General features: G+C 43.3%; 1 protein-coding gene across 1 annotated transcript in view; it reads right to left on the bottom strand.

Annotated features, from left to right (window-relative positions):
* Nucleotides 1-4,316, bottom strand: part of PLEKHA4 (pleckstrin homology domain containing A4) — a 63,410-nt gene extending 59,094 nt beyond the window's left edge. The window contains exon 1 of the mRNA XM_032236804.1: nt 3,995-4,316. The gene's annotated coding sequence lies outside the window, so the exon portion shown is untranslated. The remainder of the gene's footprint in view (nt 1-3,994) is intronic.
* Between the last annotated feature and the right edge of the window lie 20,502 nt (nt 4,317-24,818).

The raw sequence follows: 24,818 nt of genomic DNA, 5'->3' as shown, positions 1-24,818 counted from the left end.
TAATTTACAGGTAGCCGTTCAAAGTTATAATGGAACTGGGGAAAATAGTGTACATTTTTCACACTTAACAATGGTTGCAACATCTCTATGGGTCACATGATCAAAATTCAGATGCGTGGCAACAGGGTCAGATTCGTGACCCGTCGCAATGTCCTGGGGTCAAGCGATCAGCTTTTGGGGCCTTCTGACAAGCAGTCAATGGGGAAGCCCGATTCACATAACAATGGTGTTACCCACTCAATAATTGCAATGATTCACTTAACAGCAGCAGCAAGAAAAGTAGTAAAACAGGGCAAAACTCACTTAAGAAACGTTTCGCTCAGCAACATAAATTTTGGAGTCAGTTGTGGTCTTAAGTCGAGGACTGCCTTCTGGCTGGTAGTGATGTGTAATGAAAAAAACATAGGAGTTCAGCAACCCTTTAAAATCACAGACTTGGCAATAGGGCACAGAAGAGTTTGGGAACGTGGAGCCAGGCTGTAAAATAATCCATAACCAAGAAGGTGCTGGCTTTGGGAAACACTGCTTAGCCAGATAGAACATAATTACCTGAGATTACCATATTTTTCAGACTATAAAATGCACAAAAAAATTCAAAGAGGTAAGTAAGAAAAAAAGTATTTGTCCTCCCCGGCCCCCAGAAGCACTCTGCAGGCTTTGGTAGGGCTGGGGAAAGGTAAAAACGCCCCCGTTTTTGCGAAAAAGGCCCATTTTTCAAATGGAATGCGGGGATGGGGCTTCAGAAGGCCAAAAATGTCTGTATTCAGTGTATAAGATGCACCAACATTTCCATGCTCTTTTAGGGGGGGGAGGTGCATCTTATACGCCGAAAAATACTGTAACTAACTATGTTTCATTCAGGTAGAGCAATGGGGTTTAGATTGCAGAAATTCAGGGATAGAGAGCAACACAGACATACAGGGACTCTTTCCTGCCGTCTATTTGTCCTCTGGAGTTAAAGTAACCGAATAAAGAAAATAAAATTTTAAGCATCGCAGTTCCCCTCCCCCATACAAACACACTAAACACATGTGTACACAGACTAGACGGAATCATGCAGCATGCTAGGTTAAAATTGTCAGAATACACATAGTCATTATTGTCAAGTTTCAGTGTTGAGATCAATGTAACTGGGGGAGTGTGGCATCTGTTTTAAATCCCGGAGGCCCCTTTAGATAGCCTAATCTTAGGTATGAAGCTCTTGGGAATAAACAATCTTTCCTAATAGGAAGAATGAACAGGCGTTGAAATAAACGCATTTTAAATAAATGAAGTCATCTTAGCTGGTCTCCACCCCTTAAGTTATTTTTTGGCCATTTGAAATCTCCACTGGGCTTGGATTCCTGTACTTTGGCCCTGAATTTAAGCCTCATTAAGGTCCCAGCAGAGCAGGGGAAAGCCTCTGGAAGTGCAAATAAGGATTTTATCCATATCTCCAGTGTTTCCCATTGCCCTATGATGCAAGCTACCATGACATCACGTGCTTCGCTGTCATTTGGGTGATGATGTCACTGCCCCCCCCTGTACAGGTAGTCCTCGACTTACAGCAGTTCATTTAGTGACCGTTCAAAGTTACAACGGCAGTCAAAAAAGTGACATGACCATTTTTCATACTTACGACAGTTGTGGCATCCCATCGTCACATGATCAAAATTCAGATACTTGAGCCTTGAAATTACTAGGTTATGAGATTCAAAGCCCCCCCCCCAAACTCAGTAAGGGACACACCCCTTTCCATAGGTGTAGCCCTAGTTAGAATATTCCCACTGGTTTCAGTGGGATAAATGAGTTGGTTAAATTGCCAATTCAACTGTATTTGGTTCACAAAGTGAAAACAGATTGGAGGGAGTAAAGAAAAGAGAAAATGAAACTAGAAACTGACGTTTTCCTTCCTCATCTTATCTGGATGCTAGCAAAAGTATACAATAAACAGTTAATCCTTGACTTAGTTAGGGACTGTTTGAAGTTACAACGGCACTGAAAAATGTGACTTATGATGGTTTTCATACTTAACAACATTTGCAGCAACCCCATAGTTACGTCATCAAAATTCAGATGCTTGCAACTGTTCCATGTTTATGGTGGTTGTGGTGTCCTGGGATCATGTAGTCACTTTTTGCAGCCTTCTGACAAGCAAAGTCAATGGGGAAGCCCGATTCACTTAACAAATGCGTTACTAACTTAACTTCAATGATTTACTTAACAACTGTTACAAGACATGTCCTAAAATGGGGCAAAACTCATTTAACAAATGTCTCAGCAACGTACATTTTGGGCTCAGTTAAGGCCATGAGTTGAGGATTACCTGTATATCCATGGGCCTTTCCTTTCTGGAATGCGCTTATAAACTAACAAGGACTTATCTTGGTAGGGTCTCCTGAGACAAAAATTAGCCAACTATATTTTAGTATTTTGCACATCCAGCCTGTGCTTCATTTGAAATTCTGGGCATGATATGAACCGTAAATATTGGACTTACGCAGTATAGTATGGAATGGAATAGGAATAGAAATAGAAAATAATAGAATAAGAGTTGGAAGAGACCTTGGTGGACTTCTAGTCCAACCCCCTGACCAGGCAAAAACTCCCATATTATTTCAGACAAATGGTTGTCCAGTCTCTTTTTAAAAACTTCCACTGTTGGAGCATTCATAACTTCTGGAGGCAAGTTGTTCCACTGATTAGTCAGGAAATTTCTCCTTAGTTCTAGATTGCTTTTCTTCTTAATTAGTTTCCACCCATTGCTTCTTGACCTGCCCTCAGATGCTTTGGAGAATACCCTGACTTCCTCTTCTGAGATATTGGAACATTGCTATCCTGTCACCCCTAGCCCGTCTTTTCATTAAACTAGACACATTCCAGCAACTGTTCTTTATATGTTTTAGCCTGCAGTCCCGTAACCATTTTTGTTGCTCTTCTCTGCACTTTTTCCAGAGTTTCAACATCTTTTTTACATTGTGGCGATCAAAACTGGATGTGTTATTCCAAGTGTGGCCTTACCAAGGCATTATAAAGTGGTATTAACACTTCACGTGATCTTGATTCTATCCCTCTGTTTATGCAGCCTTTTCATTTCATTTCATTTTCCCTTTATTTGTATGCCGCCCTTTTCCCTGGGGGGACTCAGGGCGGCTCACAGTTCAAAAAGGGGGGGGGGGAAGGACAAACAATTTCCAACATAAAAGCAATACAACATATTAAAAAACACAACAGTCACACAATTCGAGTGGGGTTAGAATCTTAACCCCAGGCCAGCCGGGACAGCCAGATCTTTAAGGCAGCGCGGAAGGACTGGGGGGTGGTGAGGGTCCGAATCTCCACGGGGAGTTCGTTCCAGAGGGTCAGAGCAGCCACCGAGAAGGTTCTCCTCCGAGTAGTTGCCAGTCTACACTGGCTGGATGATGGAATTTGGAGGAGGCCTAATCTATGCGATCGTATCGGTCTGGTGGAGGTAATTGGCAGTAGGCGGTCTCTCAAGTATTCCAAGCCTAGAACTGTGTTGGCTTTTTTGGCAGCTAAGGCACACTGTTGGCAGAAAGCTATGATTGAATTGGCTGATCAGGATACCGTAGAGTCACAACTTCTACAAGGCAGGAAGATAAAGTTGTTCTTGAACTCAAAGAATTATCTCTGTGAGCACACAGCATTTAGGGAGGCTCCTCGGAGCACAAATTTATTATGTGCAATGCACATAATAAGCGGTAGAGCTTCAATACTCTGCCCCCTTACTTTTTTTGTCCTCAGCCCTTCCGCAGATATTTCAAACCTCTTCCTCTCCCCCCCCCCCCCGGGAATCCCAACTTCTATATCTGCTGCCCTCTTCCCTTCTTGTCTCTGATTGCAGGAAAATATCACTTTTGTTTGCAATCATCCATTGTTCTCTTGCAAAGAGTTGCTGGAATCCAATTGTGGTCAGTAATTCACCACCCACAACTTGGGAGCTTGCAAATACAAGGGAAATATTAAGATGAAAGGGATGAATCACTGCTCTTACCTGGCTTCTGGGTGGTGGCCAAATCTCTAGGCAGATTGAGGGGGAAAAGTTGGACCACTCTCCTTGGAAACTTATTGATCCCAGGAAATTTTCTGTCTTCCTTGGTTCCCACCGCTGTAGCTCTTGGGCATTAGTATCGGGGCACAATATCCCCTTTTATTTGGGCCAGTTACCTCTCATCTTCCTTCTCTAATGCTACCCATTCCTTTCAGCACTCCTTCTGGCTGCTTCCCCACCTCATCACTCTGTTTCTCCTCCCACTGGAGTCCTCTTATCTATTCTTCTGTTCTCCACCTCCCCATTTCCCTCCAATTCCCCCTCTAGTTTGCCTCTCTATGTTATTCAGCTTCCTAGTTCTTAGATCTTCAGCCCCTTGTAATTAATCTTCCTAATCATGTTTCCCCCCCCTCTCCCTCTGTTCTTCTGGCTTTTCCTTTGCTGCTTTAGGGAATGAGAGGAGAGAAAGAATAAAGGAAAGCGATTAAATTTCAGTCCTGAGGATCTATCACTCCACCTTCCTGGGGGCTTGGCTTGGGGGAGGGTAACCATACAGAGAAAGGGAGGGGGGTTCACAGGAGAGGTGATGGGCGCCACAATTCCTGACCTTAACTCTGGGAAAGGAGTGGTCTCAAAGCTTTAGAAAAACAGAGAACTAGGAAGTTGATAGAAACATTTTTGACTGGTGAGCTGGAATGGGTTTGATGTCCCATTGAGGTTGGGAGAAGAAGCCAGAGCCTCTGGCACCCCCTGGTGGCTAAACCCCTTCTAGAAAAATAGGCCATCATTGCAACAAAGACCATCTGCTTCATAAAATATTTTTGATTCTTAGCCCATCCATGTGTCTGGCAGGGATAGTAGAGTTGCTTTAGATTGTTTCTTCATATTAGGGGTGAGGAAGTGAAACAAAAAAGCAGTAGCATTGAGAGCTATTTGAACAATCCTCCTTTCCTGAATCAAATATATCTTTCTTGAAGTGAAAAATGAAAAATAAAATCAAGCAGTTTTATTTATTAGAACAAGCAATAAGTTGAATTTTTAGTAAGATGATGATAAATTTCTGTACAAATGCAGACACTCTAAACTGGGTTTAGACACAAAATACCCCAACTTCCCTAAAGCAACAGAAATTAATTACGGCCAGATCAATATTCCTCCAAGATATGAAAAGCAAATGCGCTGTTTATGGAAAGTTCAAAGTATTTGTTGATCCTCTGGGTTCCAGATGTGTTAAGATTATAGCTTCCAATTATTTCTGTGAATCATAGCCCTAATATGAAAGACAAAGAATGACTCTGACCAACTGTGAGTAAGAGCACAACTTAGGAAAGCTACTGCAGTGATAATAGTGGCAAAAAAATGTGGTTATTTCTTCCATTGTTGTTCCATTTCCAGATAGTCATCCAGTCACTAATCTCTCTTTAGGAAGGCTGAAGCACAGCATCATCTTCAGGGCTACTCTGAAGAATATTCTGAGTATTTGGTGGATACGTCTGCTTGGAATTGGGCTGGGCAAGTCCTATAATCTGATCTATAATCTAAGAAGAGCCGAGGTGGCACAGTGGTTAGAGTGCTGTACTGCAGGCCAGTTCAGCTGATTGTTATCTGCAGTTCAGCGGTTCTAATCTCACCGGCTCAAGGTTGACTCAGCCCTCCATCCTTCCGAGGTGGGTGAAAGGAGGACCCAGACTGTGGGGGTGATATGCTGACTCTGTAAACCGCTTAGAGAGGGCTGAAAGCCCTATGAAGCGGTATATAAGTCTAACTGCTATTGCTAATGCTATTGATCACCTATCAGATCCATTCCCTTCCCAGTATTGGAAGAAATATTTATCTGGTTTAGTTCCAAACCAGGAGAAAGGCATTGGAGACAAAATGGTACCAGTGCCTGCTGAGAGCACTAGGTACCATTCTGGTAGGATGCTCCAGAGGGCCCGTCCCCCTGCCTGCCGTCCTTACCTGTATTTGACTGAACCGGGGCATGTGCATGTAGCATATAAAACCTGCGCAACACTCCACCGAGCAGCTGAAGTGTTGCGGGTTCCTCTATTTCTCCTTTAGGGAAATATAATATTCTGGCTTTTTAATATTTCACAAAATATTTCATTCTTCTAGGAAAGGGATGGGTGCTAACTTCCTACACTAGTGAGTGAAGACTCAACGGTTCTGGAAATCTTCTCTCCAGTCTCTAACTTCATTTTTTAGAAGATTTTTGAAAAGGTTATTGGGCTATGACTTCAGAGATTCCAGGAAGAAATGGGTTGTCCTTTTTCAATCAGATTTCAGATTGCAGTGATAACAGTGGCAAAAAATGTGGTTATTTGTTCCATTTCCAGATAGTCATCCAGTCACTAATCTTTCCTTAGGAAGGCAGAAGCACAGCATCATCTTCAGGGCTACTCTGAAGAATATTCCGAGTATTTGGTGGATACGTCTGCTTGGAATTGGGCTGGGCAAGTCCTATAATCTGATCACCTATCAGATCCATTCCCTTCCCAGTATTGGAAGAAATATTTATCTGGTTCAGTTCCAAACCAGGAGAAAGGCATTGGAGACAAAATGGTACAGGCGTACCAGTGCCTGCTGGGAGCACCAGGTACCATTCTGGTAGGATGCTCCAGAGGGCCTGCCCGCCCGCCCGGCGTCCTTACCTGTAGTTGACTGAACCGGGCCATTTGCACATGGACATGTAGCGTACAGCCCCTGTGCAACACTCCACCAAGCAGTTGAAGTGTTGCTGGTGGTGGGTGCACATGTGTGCGCAGCACACATGCACATGGTGGATGCCCGGCCCCGTTGCAGCGTACTGGTTGCGATGGGATCCGGAATCCAATACTGGAAAGGGGGTCCATTTATTGATGAAACAGAACCACCAAGCATGTGTGATTCTCGGTAGCTGATCCCATGGAGTTGAGAGTGGGTGGCTTTTATACTTTTTCTTGGGCTTTGCACTTGAACTTCCTGTTCCTGTGCAAGAACATGTATTCTATTTGCTATCATAGGTGTTATAGCTGGCTCTGTAGGTTGTCTCAGTTAAGTTTGGTTGAAGCCTGGAGGGTGATGCAATGTTCCCAGGAGATTGCTCTGCTGCTAGATGGTAGTGGGTTAATCCTATGATATCCTGAAGGATCATGTCTTAATCCCATCACCCTGGACCTGAAGCTCTTGTGTTTTGTAGATAGGCTGGCCCAATCCACACAAAATATTTGCTGGGGGCTATTAAAAAAGACTTGGGGGATGCTTTTTGTCTCCGAGAGCATGTTCCTCTATTTCTCCTTTAGGGAAATATAATATTCTGGATTTTTAATATTTCGCAAAATATTTCATTCTTCTAGGAAAGGGATGGGTGCTAACTTCCTACACTAGTGAGTGAAGACTCAACGGTTCTGGAAATCTTCTCTCCAGTCTCTAACTTCATTTTTCAGAAGATTTTTGAAAAAGTTATTGGGCTATGACTTCAGAGATTCCAGGAAGAAATGGGTTGTCCTTTTTCAATCAGATTTCAGATTGGGAGATAGTATTGAGACATCGTTGTTTCCTCTTGTTGATGATGAACCTGGTGAACCCTGGTGAACCCTGGCTTGAGGTCATAAAAATCCCCTGGTCTTTTTGGTATCTTAGCAGCTTTTGATAGCATCTATCACGTTATCCTTCTGGATGGTGTACTTGGATTAGGAACAGGGAGCATAGTCGTGTGGTCATTCTCCTTTTACTATGGTTGGTTCCCCTCAATGTTGAAAGGAAGGTGCAAGGGAAAAATTGAGCCACTAAAGCAAGATCATCCGTCAGTTAGGAGTCAGAATTATGGGAGTTAAAGTCCGCAGATCATAAAGGGGACATAGTTGCCCACCCCTGCAATAAACCAAGGCTTGCAGAAGGGATCAAGCACAATAAACTAGTAAGCTTCTCAGGACCTGCAAACGCCTCTTCACTACATCCCCCTAAAGAAGATTGCATTTCCCTGTTTGAGCTCCAGTTCCTGTGGAATTTCGTCTCCTCCATCAGCCAATATACTGTGATTAACTAAGCTCAGTGAGTAGAATTGCAGAATTGTTTGGCTAAAGTTTCTTCGAATGTTTCTTTCTTTAGGACGGTTTCTGCAAACATCAGTTTTCCAGTGCAGTTTCTATCTCTTCCTTGCATGCAGAAGGTGCTTTTTGGTTATAGAAATAGTGGTTGTGTGACTCTTTTACGAGACAAGGTTTTTATAATCCAATACAATCGATACTCTTGAAAAAAATAACTTCATACAGCGGTGGGCTTTGAATTTTTTTTACCACCGGGTTGCGGACACACGCGCCCCTTCAGCACATGCACCCAGTCTTCCACTCATGCACTTTGTGCTCACACGCACGTTCTGTGCATGCACCCGGCCTTAAAAACATGTCTAAGAACAATAGCATAGAGCCGGGGGAGCGGGCCCTCCTGCAATTTCCACTACCAATTCCAGCTGGCCCACCCGCAATTTCCGCTACCAGTTCTAGCAAACCAGTCCGAACCAGCTGAATACCACCTCTGCTGTCATAGCTATATTCACACTTTGTACTAAATAATTCTCAGCTTTATCATAGTCTACTGAATATATTTAGATTTAAGTTCCTATAACACAATAAACCAAAATTAAAAAAAACTTTGTGGAGCATTGAATTACTATTCCCAAAAATTAATAAAGGGATGTCTAGAGGCAGAGATTTATTAAAATTATGTCCATTGAATATCATTCAAATGCACAAACAGCCCAAAATTCAACTGCCAGCCTGACCATTGAAGTCTCACTAGGAGGGTAGCCAGTCTAGAAAAATCTGGTCTAATTCCTAGCCGTGAGGAATCATGATCTAGACAGATGTACATGTACAGAGGTACAGTATGCTGGCTGTGGAATTCTGGGAGTTTAAATCTGTGCATCCTAAAATTTTGAGGTTTGGACTCCCAGACTGGGAATTATATTATTAGGCATCAGCTCTTACATGGATAAAAGATTGATAAATTTGACAAACAGAAGGTTATTACTATTAGAAGGACATGATTAGGTTGGCCTTCTTATGGTATGGCAGGATACGGTGCATGGATGCTTCCAAAGGCATCATGTGAGGAATTCACTCCTCTATATTTTGGAAAAAATTAAAACACAACACTACATGGAAATACCAGTCTGGCTTTCTACAATGGAAGTATTAATATAGCCAAACCTCATTAATTTTGAAGAAATTGTACTCTACAAAAATATTTTGAGCGAAAATGGTGAGTTGAAAACTAGTCAACAATTTCATAATCAAAAGGTAAAGTTAAATTGGTAGCCTCCAGCTACAATCAAGATATGAGAAAGATGTTAAAACATGAGGCATAAACAAAGAATCAATAAAACTTGATAAGATTCTGATGGGGACGGATGAAAACTTGATAAAGACAATGTATAACTACTTATTTAGTTATACATATTTAAAATGGAAGAGGAACAGGTTATAGATTTTCATCTATAACCAGAAAAGGAACGGTGAGCTTGGGGGATTTGAAACTGGCTATTATCATCTTCATTATTACCATAACCATCACGGCAAAGAGGAGGAAATTATTGTGGCTTGGGCGAACGAATTAAGCGGCAATTAGCCACTACCATCATAGCTTGCCTGAACACCCACTCCTCCTCTATCCTGTATTTTAGTGCCTACCCTCTCACCGTGGAGCCTCTCCTTTTTATCCCTCCTGTGGCTTGGACAACTTCTTTCTTTTCCTGTCTGCCCCTGCTACTGTGGAGCCACGTTTGCCTGCCTATCTGTTCTCACTTAATGTGAGTTTTACTGCCTGGCCTGCGACCATCGGCATTGGCCCGGAACAACTGCTCTTCCCCACCATCTGCTACCACTGCTACTTTGGAACACCTAATGTGAGCAACGACCATCTGTTTAACATCCTGATATTTTATGGTATATATACTTATGGTGCATTTGGTTTGGGGAAAGAAGTGATAGAGGATGGCAGTTTCAGGGACAGGAACTTGGCGTTTTAAAAACTGGACATTAAGTTGGCACCCCCCCTTTCCCCCTTCTAACTGGTTCCAGTCACTTGCAAACTTTGGACATATAGACTTTGGCCATTCCAGGACTTCAGGAGAGGGGGAAGATAAGATACCCCCCTGCATGCTACCGTTTTATCTCCTATGGACCGTTATTGTTTATTATATCACGCTTTATCTGGATTTGGAGGGTGTGAGTCTGCAAAGCTGGTGTTGGCTGATACCTGGGGCCTGTGCTCTGCCCCCCCTCCATCTACAACTATTTATAGAATACGGTTCTTGGACTTTGGCCTTGGATGCCTCTGGAACTGGAGGAAGGGAGGCTGGCTCTTCTGGAACTCATAATTTTAAATTCTGTGTTGCGCAATTTTAAACGGGTATGTTGAGTGCGTGGGGCTGAATGAGTTAGTATGAAAGACCCACTTTTAGTACTATTATTGCTGTATTCTTTTTGTGTTTTAATTATACTGTGGGGACTGCCTGTGTGAGTGTCTGAGTATGCCTGATTCGGAGGACCTGGCGGGGCAAGCGGGGGCCATTGGGGTGGTTGGGGGAATTATGCCCACGGGAGAGAGTCGGAGCATTGCGGTCATAACAGGGAGAGGCAGATATGGCGGGGACTTTAGGGCTGGCCATTATAGGGGAAGGAGGGTTCGCTATATTGCAGAGATCCCTCCTTCCGGCCCTATGAGTCCCACTCCAAGGTCAGATGGCGTGAGCGATCAGGACCCTGGTCTCAGGCTGCTGTCGCTAAATGCCAGGTCTGTTATCCATAAGGCTCCCCTCGTCCGGGACTTGATTGTAGACGAGGGGGCAGACCTGGCATGTATTACTGAAACATGGCTGGGCACGGAGGGAGGAGTCCCCCTCGTAGAGCTGTGCCCAGACGGGTTTCAGGTGCTTCATCAGCCGAGAGCCCAGGGAAGGGGTGGCGGTGTGGCTATTGTAGTCCGGGAGTCTTTAGCTCCTCGTAGGATCCCTGCTCCGGAGCTTGTCGGGTGTGAGTCCCTGCTAGTGAAGTTGGACCTCAAGGGTCAAGCGGGTCTGCTGCTAACGTACCTGCCTCCCAACTGCGTTGCAGCGGCCCTCCCTGCGCTCCTCGAGTCAATAGCCGAGCTAGCAATTGAGTTCCCTAGACTAATGGTTCTGGGGGACTTCAATTTGCCTTCGCTCGGTGAACACTCTGATGGAGCGCAGGAGTTCATGGCCTCCATGACAGCCATGGGCCTGACCCAGGTAATTCGAGGCCCTACCCACTTGGCAGGACATACACTCGACCTCGTATTCCTCTCGGAGCAGTGGAGTTATGATCTTGGTCTGAGGGGAAATGAGATCATTCCCCTGTCGTGGTCAGACCACTACCTACTGAGGCTAGACTTTCGGAGGCCAAACCCCCACCGTAGGGAGGAGGAACCGACCAGGTGGTTCCGCCCCAGGCGACTGATGGACCCTGTTAGGTTCCAGACGGAGCTTGGGGTCATTCCAGATGCTCTCGCCCACAGTTCGGCGGAGACTATTGCTGCGGCCTGGCACTCGGCGGCATCAGAGTCTCTAGACCGAATTGCGCCACTACGGCCCCTCCGGGTCAGCGGCTCGCGGAGACCCCCTTGGTTCACCGAGGAGCTCCGCGAGATAAAGCGCCGGAGGAGACGCCTAGAGCACCGGTGGAGATCCGACAGGTCCGTATCGAACCGAGCACTGTTGACAGCTTGCACCAAGGAGTATATTTGGGCATTGAGAACCGCCAAAAGATCACACATTGCCTCCTTGGTAGCGTCCGCCGAGTCTCGCCCAGCCGCCCTGTTCAGGATAACCCGCTCCCTCCTAAATAGGAGGGAGACGGGGAACCCCCTGCAGGGCAAGGCTGAGGAATATAGTCAGTTCTTGGCGGACAAAATTGCTCGGTTTCGATCGGAACTGGACTCCACCCCTGCAGATCCAGCCGGGACACAGGGGAATAACTTGGTAGACCATCTCTGGGTTGAGTTTCAGGATGTTGCCTCTGGGGAGGTGGACAAGGCTATGCGAGCTGTGAGTTCCTCCACCTGCATACTGGACCCGTGTCCCTCTTGGCTGACTGCCAACAGCAGAGAGGTGACACGAGGCTGGATCCAGGCGGTTGTTACCGCCTCTCTTCGGGAGGGACACCTCCCCACCGCACTTAAGGCGGCGGTGGTGAGGCCCCTCCTGAAGAAACCGTCCTTGGATCCAGCAGTTCTTAACAACTATCGTCCAGTCTCCAACCTCCCCTTTCTGGGGAAGGTTGTTGAGAAGGTGGTGGCCTTACAGCTTCAGCGTACCTTGGAGGAAGCTAACTACCTTGACCCCTTCCAGTCTGGCTTCAGGCCCGGTTACAGCACAGAAACCGCTTTGGTCGCATTGACCGATGATCTCTGGAGAGCCAGAGATGGAGGCTATGCGTCCATCCTGGTTCTCCTCGACCTCTCAGCGGCTTTCGATACCATCGACCATGGTATCCTTCTGCGACGACTGCGGGAGGTGGGGGTGGGCGGCACTGTTTTACAGTGGTTCTCCTCCTACCTCTCGGACAGGTCGCAGTCGGTGTTGGTGGGGAGGGAGAGATCGTCCCCGAGGCCCCTAACCTATGGGGTGCCGCAGGGCTCGGTTCTGTCCCCCCTGCTATTTAACATATACATGAAACCGCTGGGCGAGATCATTCGGAGGCACGGGATTAAGTACCATCAATATGCGGACGATACGCAGTTGTATCTGTCCGCCCCGTGCCAACTCAATGAAGCGGTGGACGTGATGAACCGGGGCCTTGAGGCTGTTAAAGACTGGATGAGAGCTAGCAAACTGGTACTCAACCCGGAAAAGACCGAATGGCTGTTGTGTTTTCCTCCCAAAAATTTGGCTAACGTTCCATCAATCAGGCTGGGGGGGCAAAATTTATTCCCCTCAGATAGGGTCCGCAACTTGGGAGTCCTCCTGGATCCACAGCTGAGTTTTGACCACCACTTGTCGGCTGTGACCAGGGGGGCATTTGCCCAGGTTCGCCTGGTGCGCCAGTTGCGGCCCTACCTGAACCGGGAGGCTCTCACAACAGTCACTCGAGCCCTTGTGATCTCTAGGCTGGAATACTGCAATGTGCTCTACATGGGGCTGCCCTTGAAGAGCATCCGGCGACTTCAGCTAGTCCAGAACGCGGCCGCGCGAGTGATTATGGGCGCACCACGGTTCGCCCATATAACACCAATCCTCCGTGAGCTGCGCTGGCTACCTGTTGATCGTCGGGTGCACTTCAAGGTCTTACTTACCACCTATAAAGCGCTCCATGGTAGTGGATCTGACTATTTGAGAGACCGCCTCCTGCCAACTACCTCCCTGCGTCCCATCAGATCGCACAGAGTAGGCCTCCTCCGAATTCCATCCGCCAGTCAGTGCCGACTGGCGACTACGCGGAGGAGAGCCTTCTCAGTTGCAGCTCCGACATTATGGAACAACCTCCCCGTGGAGATCCGTACCCTCACCACAGTCCAGGCCTTCCGCACAGCCCTTAAGAACTGGCTATCCCGTCAGGCCTGGGGATAGGATTACTCTCACCCCGCCCGAATGTTGAGTGAATGTTGTGTTTGTATGATCAATTTTCTTTTAATCACGATTCTTTTCTTTTTAAGTCTTGTCTTGCACTCCCTTCCCTTCATTGTTGTAAGCCGCCCTGAGTCCCCTCAGGGAAAAGGGCGGCATATAAATTTCCAATAAAATCTAAAAATCTAAAATCTAAAGAACCAATGATTATATGGGCAAGAAATTTTGGTTATAACATTGAATTAGAGAAATGGCAAAGTTGCGATGTTGAGAAACACTGATGCCCAGGTATGCCCAGATTAGGAACATAAACATCCCCACAAACAAGGAAATTAGTATCTGCTTCAAGAACAGTCCATGTAATTGGTGAAATATAGTGTCTTCCATCAACAACTCACATCTTTGTGCTCTCTGATAATACAATCCTATATCACAGAATTATTGTTCTGCTGACTTCAGTGCCTCTTGCTTCAAGCTAAGCACTTATAGGGTTACAGATTGAGTTCTGCTGTTGAAAAAGACCATCAAGTTCTACTTCTGAACTGCTAATCCTTTGTTATCCCCATAATCTTGTTTTTTTAAGCTCTATCCCATTCTGGTATCTCATTTCGACCTCATTTTTATCCTCCTGTAACACCAAGCAACAGGACACTTCAACTGATGTTCTTCCTTCCACCTGCTTCACACAGTTATGCGTAAGATTTCTCCGTAGTGTCTTCAATTTGTTTCCATTTGCAAAGAAAGATAAAAATTAGTATCAGATTTAGTCAAATATTTTTATTTCATTTAATTCAATTTAGGCACTGCCTGATTCCAAACTGACTTTGGGTGGCTTACAATAATAAAGGTAGTCCTCCACTTACAAGAGTTCATTTAGTGGCCCTCCAAAGTTACAACGGCACTGATAAGACTTATGACTGTTTTTCACTCTTACAACAGTTGCGACATCCCCCTGAGGTCTTATGATCAAAATTCAGAAGATTGGCAATTGATTTTTATTTATGATGGTTGTAGTGTCTGGGGGCCATGTGACAAGCAAAGTTAATGGGGAAACCAGATTCACTTAACAACTGTGTGGCTAACTTAACAACGAGAGTGTTAAGTTCTGTGAATCATAGCCCTAATGTGAAAGACAAAGAATGACTCTGACCAACTGTGAGTAAGAGCACAAATTAGGGAAGCTACTGCAGTGATAACAGTGGCAAAAAATGTGGTTATTTGTTCCATTTCCAGATAGTCATCCAGTCACTAATCTTTCCTTAGGAAGGCTGAAGCACAGCATCATCTTCAGGGCTACTCTGAAGAATATTCCGAGTATTTGGTGGATACGTCTGCTTGGAATTGGACTGGGCAAGTCCTATAATCTGATCACCTATCAGATCCATTCCCTTCCCAGTATTGGAAGAAATATTTATCTGGTTCAGTTCCAAACCAGGAGAAAGGCATTGGGGACAAAATGGTACAGGCGTACCAGTGCCTGCTGGGAGCACCAGGTACCATTCTGGTAGGATGCTCCAAAGGGCCTGCCTGCCTGCCCGCCGTCCTTACCTGTAGTTGACTGAACCAGGCCATTTGCACATGGACATGTAGCGTACAGCCCCTGTGCAACACTCCACCAAGCAGTTGAAGTGTTGCTGGTGGTGGGTGCACATGTGTGCGCAGCACACATGCACATGGTGGATGCCCGGCCCCGTTGCAGTGTACTGGTTGCTACGGAATCCGGAACCCAATACTGGAAAGGGGGTCCATTTATTGATGAAACAGAACCACCAAGCATGTGTGATTCTCGGTAGCTGATCCCATGGAGTTGAGAGTGGGTGGCTTTTATACTTTTTCTTGGGCTTTGCACTTGAACTTCCTGTTCCTGTGCAAGAACATGTATTCTATTTGCTGTCATAGGTGTTATAGCTGGCTCTGTAGGTTGTCTCAGTTAAGTTTGGTTGAAGCCTGGAGGGTGATGCAATGTTCCCAGGAGATTGCTCTGCTGCTAGATGGTAGTGGGTTAATCCTATTATGTCCTGAAGGGTTATGTCTTAATCCCATCACCCTGGACCTGAAGCTCTTGTGTTTTGTAGATAGGCTGGCCCAATGGGCACAAAATATCTGCTGGGGGCTATTAAGAAAGACTTGGGGGATGCTTTTTGTCTCCGAGAGCATGTTCCCCTATTTCTCCTTTAGGGAAATATAATGTTCTGGCTTTTTAATATTTCGCAAAATATTTCATTCTTCTAGGAAAGGGATGGGTGCTAACTTCCTACACTAGTGTGTGAAGACTCAACGGTTCTGGAAATCTTCTCTCCAGTCTCTAACTTCATTTCTTAGAAGATTTTTGAAAAGGTTATTGGGCTATGACTTCAGAGATTCCAGGAAGAAATGGGTTGTCCTTTTTCAATCAGATTTCAGATTGGGAGATAGTATTGAGACATCGTTGTTTCCTCTTGTTGATGATCTCTGGTGAACCCTGGCTTGAGGTCATAAAAATCCCCTGGTCTTTTTGATATCTTAGCAGCTTTTGGTAGCATCTATCACGTTATCCTTCTGGATGGTGTACTTGGATTAGGAACAGGGAGCATAGTCGTGTGGTCATTCTCCTTTTACTATGGTTGGTTCCCCTCAATGTTGAAAGGAAGGTGCAAGGGAAAAATTGAGCCACTAAAGCAAGATCATCCGTCAGTTAGGAGTCAGAATTATGGGAGTTGAAGTCCGCAGATCATAAAGGGGACATAGTTGCCCACCCCTGCAATAAACCATGTAGGAACTCCCAAGGCTTGCAGAAGGGATCAAGCACAATAAACTAGTAAGCTTCTCAGGACCTGCAAACGCCTCTTCACTACATCCCCCTAAAGAAGATTGCATAGCAAAATGCGCTGCTTGTCACATTTCCCCGTCTGCGCTCCAGTTCCTGTGGAATTTCGTCTCCTCCATCAGCCAATATACTGTGATTAACTAAGCTCAGTGTGTAGAATTGCAGAATTGTTTGGCTAAAGTTTCTTTGAATGTTTCTTTCTTTAGGACGGTTTCTGCAAACATCAGTTTTCCAGTGCAGTTTCTATCTCTTCCTTGCATGCAGATGGTGCTTTTTGGTTATAGAAATAGTGGTTGTGTGACTCTTTTACGAGACAAGGTTTTTATAATCCAATACAATCGATACTCTTGAAAAAAATAACTTCATACAGCGGTGGGCTTTGCATTTTTTTTACCACCGGTTTGCGGGCACACGCGCCCCTTCAGCACATGCACCCAGTCTTCCACTCATGTGCTTTGTGCTCACACGCACATTCTGTGCATGCACCCGGCCTTAAAAACATGTCTAAGAACAATGGCATAGAGCCGGGGGAGCGGGCCCTCCTGCAATTTCCACTACCAATTCCAGCCGGCCCACCCGCAATTTCCGCTACCAGTTCGGGCAAACCAGTCCGAACCAGCTGAATACCACCTCTGCTGTCATAGCTACATTCACACTTTGTACTATCATAGCTTTATCATAGTCTACTGAATATATTTAGATTTAAGTTCCTATAACACAATAAACCAAAATCAAACAAACTTTGTGGAGCATTGAATTACTATTCCCAAAAATTAATAACAGGATGTCTAGAGGCAGAGATTTATTAAAATTATGTCCATTGAATATCATTCAAATGCACAAACAGCCCAAAATTCAACTACCATTGAAGTCTCACTAGGAGGGTTGCCAGTCTAGAAAAATCTGGTCTAATTCCTAGTCAAGATGAATCATGATCTAGACAGATGTACATGTACAGAGGTACAGTATGCTGGCTGTGGAATTCTGGGAGTTTAAATCTGTACATCTTAAAATTTTGAGATTTGGACTCCCAGACTGGGAATTATATTATTAGGCATCAGCTCTTACATGGATAAAAGATTGATAAATTTGACAAACAGAAGGTTATTACTATTAGAAGGACATGATTAGGTTGGCCTTCTTATGGTATGGCAGGATACGGTGCATGGATGCTTCCAAAGGGATCATGTGAGGAATTCACTGCTCTATATTTTGGAAAAAATTAAAACACAACACTACATGGCAATACCAGTCTGGCTTTCTACAATGGAAGTATTAATATAGCCAAACCTCATTAATTTTGAAGAAATTGTACTCTACAAAGATATTTTGAGCGAAAATGGTGAGTTGAAAACTAGTCAACAATTTCAGAATCAAAAGGTGAAGCTACAATCAAGATATGAGAAAGATGTTAAAACATGAGGCATAAACAAAGAATCAATAAAACTTGATAAGATTCTGATGGGGACGGATGAAAAATTGATAAAGACAATATATAACTACTTATTTAGTTATACATATTTAAAATGGAAGAGGAACAGGTTAAAGAACCAATGATTATATGGGCAAGAAATTTTGGTTATAACATTGAATTAGAGAAAAGGCAAAGTTGCGATGTTGAGAAACACTGATGCCCAGGTATGCCCAGATTAAGAACATAAACATCCCCACAAACAAGGAAATTAGTATCTGCTTCAAGAACAGTCCATGTAATTGGTGAAATATAGTGTCTTCCATCAACAACTCACATCTTTGTGCTCTCTGATAATACAATCCTATATCACAGAATTATTGTTCTGCTGACTTCAGTGCCTCTTGCTTCAAGCTAAGCACTTATAGGGTTACAGATTGAGTTCTGCTGTTGAAAAAGACCATCAAGTTCTACTTCTGAACTGCTAATCCTTTGTTATCCCCATAATCTTGTTTTTTTAAGCTCTATCCCATTCTGGTATCTCATTTCGCCCTCATTTTTATCCTCCTGTAACACCAAGCAACAGGATACTTCAACTGATGTTCTTTCTTCCACCTGCTTCACACAGTTATGCATAAGATTTCTCCGTAGTGCCTTCAATTTGTTTCCATTTGCAAAGAAAGATAAAAATTAGTATCAGATTTAGTCAAATATTTTTTATTTCATTTAATTCAATTTAGGCACTGCCTGATTCCAAACTGAGTTTGGGTGGCTTACAATAATAAAGGTAGTCCTCCACTTGCAAGAGTTCATTTAGTGGCCCTCCAAAGCTACAATGGCACTGAAAGACTTATGACTGTTTTTCACTCTTACAACAGTTGCGACATCCCCCTGAGGTCTTATGATCAAAATTCAGAGGATTGGCAATTGATTTTTATTTATGATGGTGGTAGTGTCTGGGGGCCATGTGACAAGCAAAGTTAATGGGGAAACCAGATTCACTTAACAACTCTGTTGGTAACTTAACAACGAGAGTGATTCATTTAACGAGAGTAGCAACAAAGGTTGTAAAATGGGGCAAAATTCATTTAACAACTTTCTCACTTAGCAACAGAAAGTTTCTGTAAGTTAACCCATTTGAGATATTTTGGTTCAAAATGTGTTGCCCCATAATGCATCATTTTGTCCAGTTAAAGGTTACAGTTATGACAGGTAGTCCTCAACTTACAATAGTTTATTTAGTGACTGTTCAAAGTTAAAATGTCACTGAAAAAAGTGACTTATCACTGTTTTTCACACAACTGTTGAAGAATCCCCACGGTCATATCACCAAAATTCAGACACTTGGCATTTGACTCATATTTATGACATTGCAGTGTCCCAGGGTCACATGAATCCTCTTTTGTAACCTTCTGGCAAGCAAAGTCAATGGGGAAGCCAGATTCACTTAACAACCATGTTACAAACTTAACAATTCACTTAACAACTGAAGCAACTAGCAACAGAAATTTTAGGCTCAATTTTGGTCGTACGTCAAGGACTACCTGTATATAAAAGACCAGCACTTTGACTAGCACCTGGAAACAAATTGGCAATCAGTGCAGCTTGGGAAACAGAGGTTCATGTGGGCATAGTCATCATGCCCATGTCCCTTTCTTCTGAACCTGTTGAAGTTTCTGAGGTTTTTTCTAAGAGCAGCCCCACGTAAAGCACTTTGCAATAGTTGAGTTTTGAAATTACTAGGTTATGAGATTCGAAGCCCGCCCCCAATTCAATAAGGGACACAACCCTTTCCATAGGTGTATCCCTAGTTAGACTATTCCCACCGGTTTCAATGGGACAAATGAATTGGTTAAATTGTCAATTCAACTGTATTTAGTTCACAAGGTTAAAAACAGATTGGAGGGAATAAAGAAAAGAGAAAATGAAACTAGAAAGAAACTAGAAAGTGACTTCCTCATCTGTTTCCATATACAGGTAGTCCTCGACTTACAACAGTTTGTTTAGTGACTGAAGTTACAACGGCACTGAAAAAAGTAACTCATGGCCATTTTTCATAGTTACCACCTTTGCAGCATCCCTATGATCATGTGATCAAAATTCAGATGCTTGGCAACTGGTTCATATTTATGACGGTTGCTGTGTCCTGGGGCATTGGGATAATGTTTTGCGACCTCCTGACAAGCAAAGTCAATGGTGGAGGCAGATTCACTTAACAATCAGGATAATAACTTATCAACTGCATTGATTCACTTAACAACTTTGGCAAGAAAACTTGCAAAAAGGGGCAAAACTCACTTAACAAATGTCTCACTTAACTGTGTACATTTTGGGCTCAATTAGTCCTCAACTTACGAGGATAATTATAATTAATTCTCTCTGCTCTGTCTTGATCAGATCATACACAGAAGATTATATGAGTAGGATCGACATGATCTAAGCCCCAGAGCTCACTGTAACAGCATTGTCAAAAAGGCATTAAAAGTTGTTAACCTAATTTTGTGAAGCTTCTACTCTGGTAATACTGTATTACTAACTATGGCATACAAAACCTTTGCTAGACCTATTCTCGAATACAGCTCATCTGCCTGGAATCCACACTGTATATCAGACATTAACACGATTGAGCAGGTCCAGAGCAGGGGTGGGTTTCAACCGGTTTGCGGCGGTCCCTGCGAACTGGTTGGTCGGCGAACCCGGAAGTAAGTAACTTCCGGGAACGGCAAAGGGCCCACCCGCCCGCCTGCGCTTCTTACCCAGATTTGACGAGTTCTGCGCTTCCATGCATGCGCAGGACGCATACAGCGCCTGCGCGATCCTCCAGGAGCAGCTGGAGCATCGCACAGACGCTAGTACGCATGCTTGTGCTGCACGCGTGCACGCGTGCGTCGCACACATGCACGAGGATGCCGCCGGCCCCGTTCCAACCGAACCGGTTGGAACGGGGCGAGAAACCCACCCCTGGTCCAGAGGTATTTCACGAGAAGAGTACTCCACTCCTCTGCTCACAATAAAATTTCCTATCCCACCAGGCTTGAAATTTTGGGCTTGGACAATCTGAAACTGCGCCCCCCTGCGTTTCAATTTAAGCTTAGTACACAAAATAACATCTTGCCTGTCAACGTTTTCTTCAGCTTTAACAACAATAATACACGGGCAAACAATGGATACAAACTCAAGGTAAACCGCTTCAAACTTGATTGCAGAAAAAACGACTTCAGCAACAGAGTTGTCAAAATCTAGAATGCTCTATGACTCCATTGTTAGATTCTCTAACTCTCACAACTTCAACCTTAAACTCTCTATTGTGGACCTCACCCCATTCTTAAGTGGTCCGTAAATGGGGAGTACATAAGCGCACCAGCACGCTGTCTTACTGTCCCCATTTATCTGTATTTACTTCCTTTGTTCATATTTATGTTCATACCTATCCTTGTTATCTTGTACATGTTTGACAAACAAACAAACAAACAAATATCCAGGTGCGGATCCTGTATTTTAGGATGAACACAGAGAAACTGAAGTATGGCGAGGAATGTTTAAGGAAAAACTAACAAGGAAACGTTGGAGGCATTGAGTACATTTAACCTGGAGAAGGAAAGACTGCAGGATATAAACATCTTTACAAACCACGAGGGTGCTGAAATGGACACATGTGGCAAGAGATAATTGTACAAATTATATATATTAGGTACTTTTGCATCATTTCATGTCATGACCTGAGGCAAGTACATTATCCATGTTATTTGGATGACACATTGCATGTTGTTGCATGCTCTTAATATACAAAAAATGCCTTTAATATTTTTAAAATCCTAAAAGACATTACAGATATCAGACTTTGGTGTTTATATTTAAAGGACTGAAGCTGAAGGAGCAACTGAGGGTCAGAGGTGGTTTAAAAAAAGGGAATAAGAATAATTTGTGCGGGCAAGTCTTAATTATTTCCTGAGCTTTAATTGCTTGCTAGGAATGTCAAGTATTTAGAGCTCATAATCTTAGGTTCATGAGAAGGAGTCTAGAAATATGTTAATCGTATTTCTGCATCAATGATGACAGACATGTCCTTTAGAAAGAAGATAAATAGGCAAGAACTATTGTTCCTTTGCATAAAGTATAGCAAAGAAAGAAAAAAATACTTAAAGAAAGAATCGCCTCTTCATCACAAGTATAAACAATTTAACACCTTATCATCTTCTCTTAAAATACAATAAACAATCTTTTCATCCCACATTTCATCTCTCACCTATAAACAAATCCTTAAAATCTGTCATTCAATCAGCAAAAGTCCATTAAGAATTACTAGAAATAAAATCATAACTATTTCAACCTTGATCAAATAAACTCAAATTGTATTTCTTCCTTTTACTTTTAAAAATGTTGACCTTTAATCCCTTCAAACAATGTCCTAGAGCTTGTTTTCATTTTCTTTGACCCTTCTAATAAAACCTTTCAGAACTTTAATAGATCTCTTATGTATGTCCAATATAGAACAAAGTCCTTCCTTTGATTTGCCATTTATATATTTACCTTTATTATTTTGTAATTTTTCCTCCACCTATATTTCTCTGTAACAACAACAACCCTGTTAAGTGGGTTGGACTGCGAGAAAAAATGACTTATTTTTCATTATTAAAGCATCGTCTTTGTATATCCAGTGTAATATCATTAGGGGAAGGAATGTACCATAAGGTGGCAGAAACATTAAACACAAGTATTATTCATTTTATAAACCTTTGTTGAAAACTCTGCTTGATAAAAATGTGTTAGACATTAGGAATTCCTACTCAGATTAATTTACATGTAATGCAAATAATCATACATCCTACTTAAGAATAGACTAAATTTGACTAATTTGTACTAATGCAAATTAAGATAACAGTTATCATACCTGTACATCAGTAGTGCGTTGCAGGCGGATCCTGCCCAGAGCACTGGGTACCGTTCCGGTACGGTGCTCTGGAGGGCCCACCTGCCCGCCCGAGCTCCTTACCTGTGCTTTAAGCTTTTTGTGCTTCTGCGCATGTGCATGGCACGTATGGCACCTGCGCAACACTCTACTGAGCAGCTGGAGTGTCGCGAAGGCTTGCGGAAGCGTCATTTGATGCTGCAATCCATATGCGCACTGCGCAGGGGTGCACACGTACCACGTGCACCACACGCATGCATGTGGGTGATTCTGGGGCCGTTCCAACCATACTAGTTGGAACGGAATCTGGAACTCACCACTGCTGTACATGTATCTGATCATGTACGTACTAGTAATAATACAGCTAGGGTTAGAATTTTCTATCCCTTTCCCCTACTTGGGCTACTTAATTGTACATTAATTTTCAATCATCAGCAAAAAAAAAAAACTTTTACTTTCACTCCTTAAGTTTGGAAGGGAAGTGTTGGTTTAAAAAATTATACAAGGCAAAATCTCTAATAAATCAGAGCAGTGGTAGGTTTCAAATTTTTTTAGAACCTCTTCTGTAGGTGTGGCCTGCTTTGTGGGAGTGGCTTGCCAGCCATATGACCAGGTGAGAGTGGCTTGCCAGCCATGTGACTGGGTGGGTGTGGCCAACTTGTAAAATGTGGTGAAACTCACTTAACAACGCTCTTGCTTAACAACCAAAATATTGGCTCAGAAACTCTGGCATTTGAAGCACGTATGTCTTAAAGATGTCAAATTACAAGACCCTTGCACTCCTAACCCTTTAGGGAAAAAAACCCAGGGGTGTTCAAACTTGACAGCTTTAAGACTTGTGGACTTCAACTCCCAGAATTCCTCTTCTCGCTCTTCATCTTGATGATGTGCGGACGGGTGGGGGGGAGGGAGCTGGAACTGGTTCTAAACTGCACTGTAGATTTGTGGAACCTCTTCTATAGAGAAGGTTAGAACTGGCAAGAACCCACCCCTGAGTCAGAGACTATAGAAACAGAGAAAAAAACAAAAATATTTTTGGTAGTTTCCCAGTTTTTATCTTTTGACTTTTTTGGTATTCCATGTGTTATTTATTTTTCTTCTTTTTCCCTTATGATGAAATTGTCATCTGTCTGAAACCTGGGTATCCATTCCAACTTTTTGGCTTCTCTGGGCCGCACTGAGTATAGAGGAATTGTCTTGGATCGCATGTAAAATATATAGTATAGTTAAGGCATATAAATCACTATTTGGTGCTACATGCAGCCTGTGGGTGGTGGGTGTGACATGCCTAGCCTAGCTAGAGTCTTTGGGGATTCGATAAAATAATGACTGTAGTCAGAGTCCATTATGCAAGAAAACCATATGAACTCCTGGTGTCCTTTCCTTGTTGCACTTTATTACAACATGCAAATTAGTGTGTGCGTGTGTGTTTATGAGTGTGTTTGTTTATGCATAATACAACCATGGCAACTTTAAGATGTGTGGACTTCAACTCCCAGAATTCCTTAGCTAGCCATGCTTAAAATTCACACATATTAAAGTTGCCATGGCGGCACAGTATGTATAAAACGTTATCTCTCCGCTCCAAAATACCTCCTGTCTTGCTTACCAAATGGGAAAGGATTTTGAAAACAAAGTTTTAAAAAGTTTTTTTTCTTTACTTCACTTCCAACTATTCTATTCTTCCTGTAGATTTATTTGTGTGCATTTGAACAGGACTAAGGTGTGTGTGTTTTTTTTGTCTCATGTAAAATATCTGTGACCGTATCAAAGGTAGAATTCTGAGTTGTAGCCTTTTCTATTTGTAGCTCTAGTTATTTCCCCACTAACTTTGCTTATAAAAAGGTAGCAAAAGGTGATGATATGATCCCGGGACACTGCAACCATCATAAATATGAGTCAGTTGCCAAGTATCTGAATTTTGATCCTGTGATGTTACAATGGCCATGTAAAAAAATGGCCATGTCCCTTTTTTCAGTGCCGTTGTAGTTTTGAAGGGTTACTAAATGAACTTTTGCAAGTCGAGGACTCCCTATCCAGTAGCAGCTAGAGTGAGTTGTTGAAAAAAAGGCGGGGCAAAATGTTGGTAAATAAATCTACACATGGATGATGAAATAAGCTTTGTATTTTTCAGACCCC

Source organism: Thamnophis elegans, chromosome Z (assembly GCF_009769535.1).
Source record: "Thamnophis elegans isolate rThaEle1 chromosome Z, rThaEle1.pri, whole genome shotgun sequence".
Lineage (NCBI taxonomy): Eukaryota > Metazoa > Chordata > Lepidosauria > Squamata > Colubridae > Thamnophis > Thamnophis elegans.
Note: the sequence above shows the minus strand (reverse complement) of the source record. Positions and strands in the feature narration are given on the sequence as shown.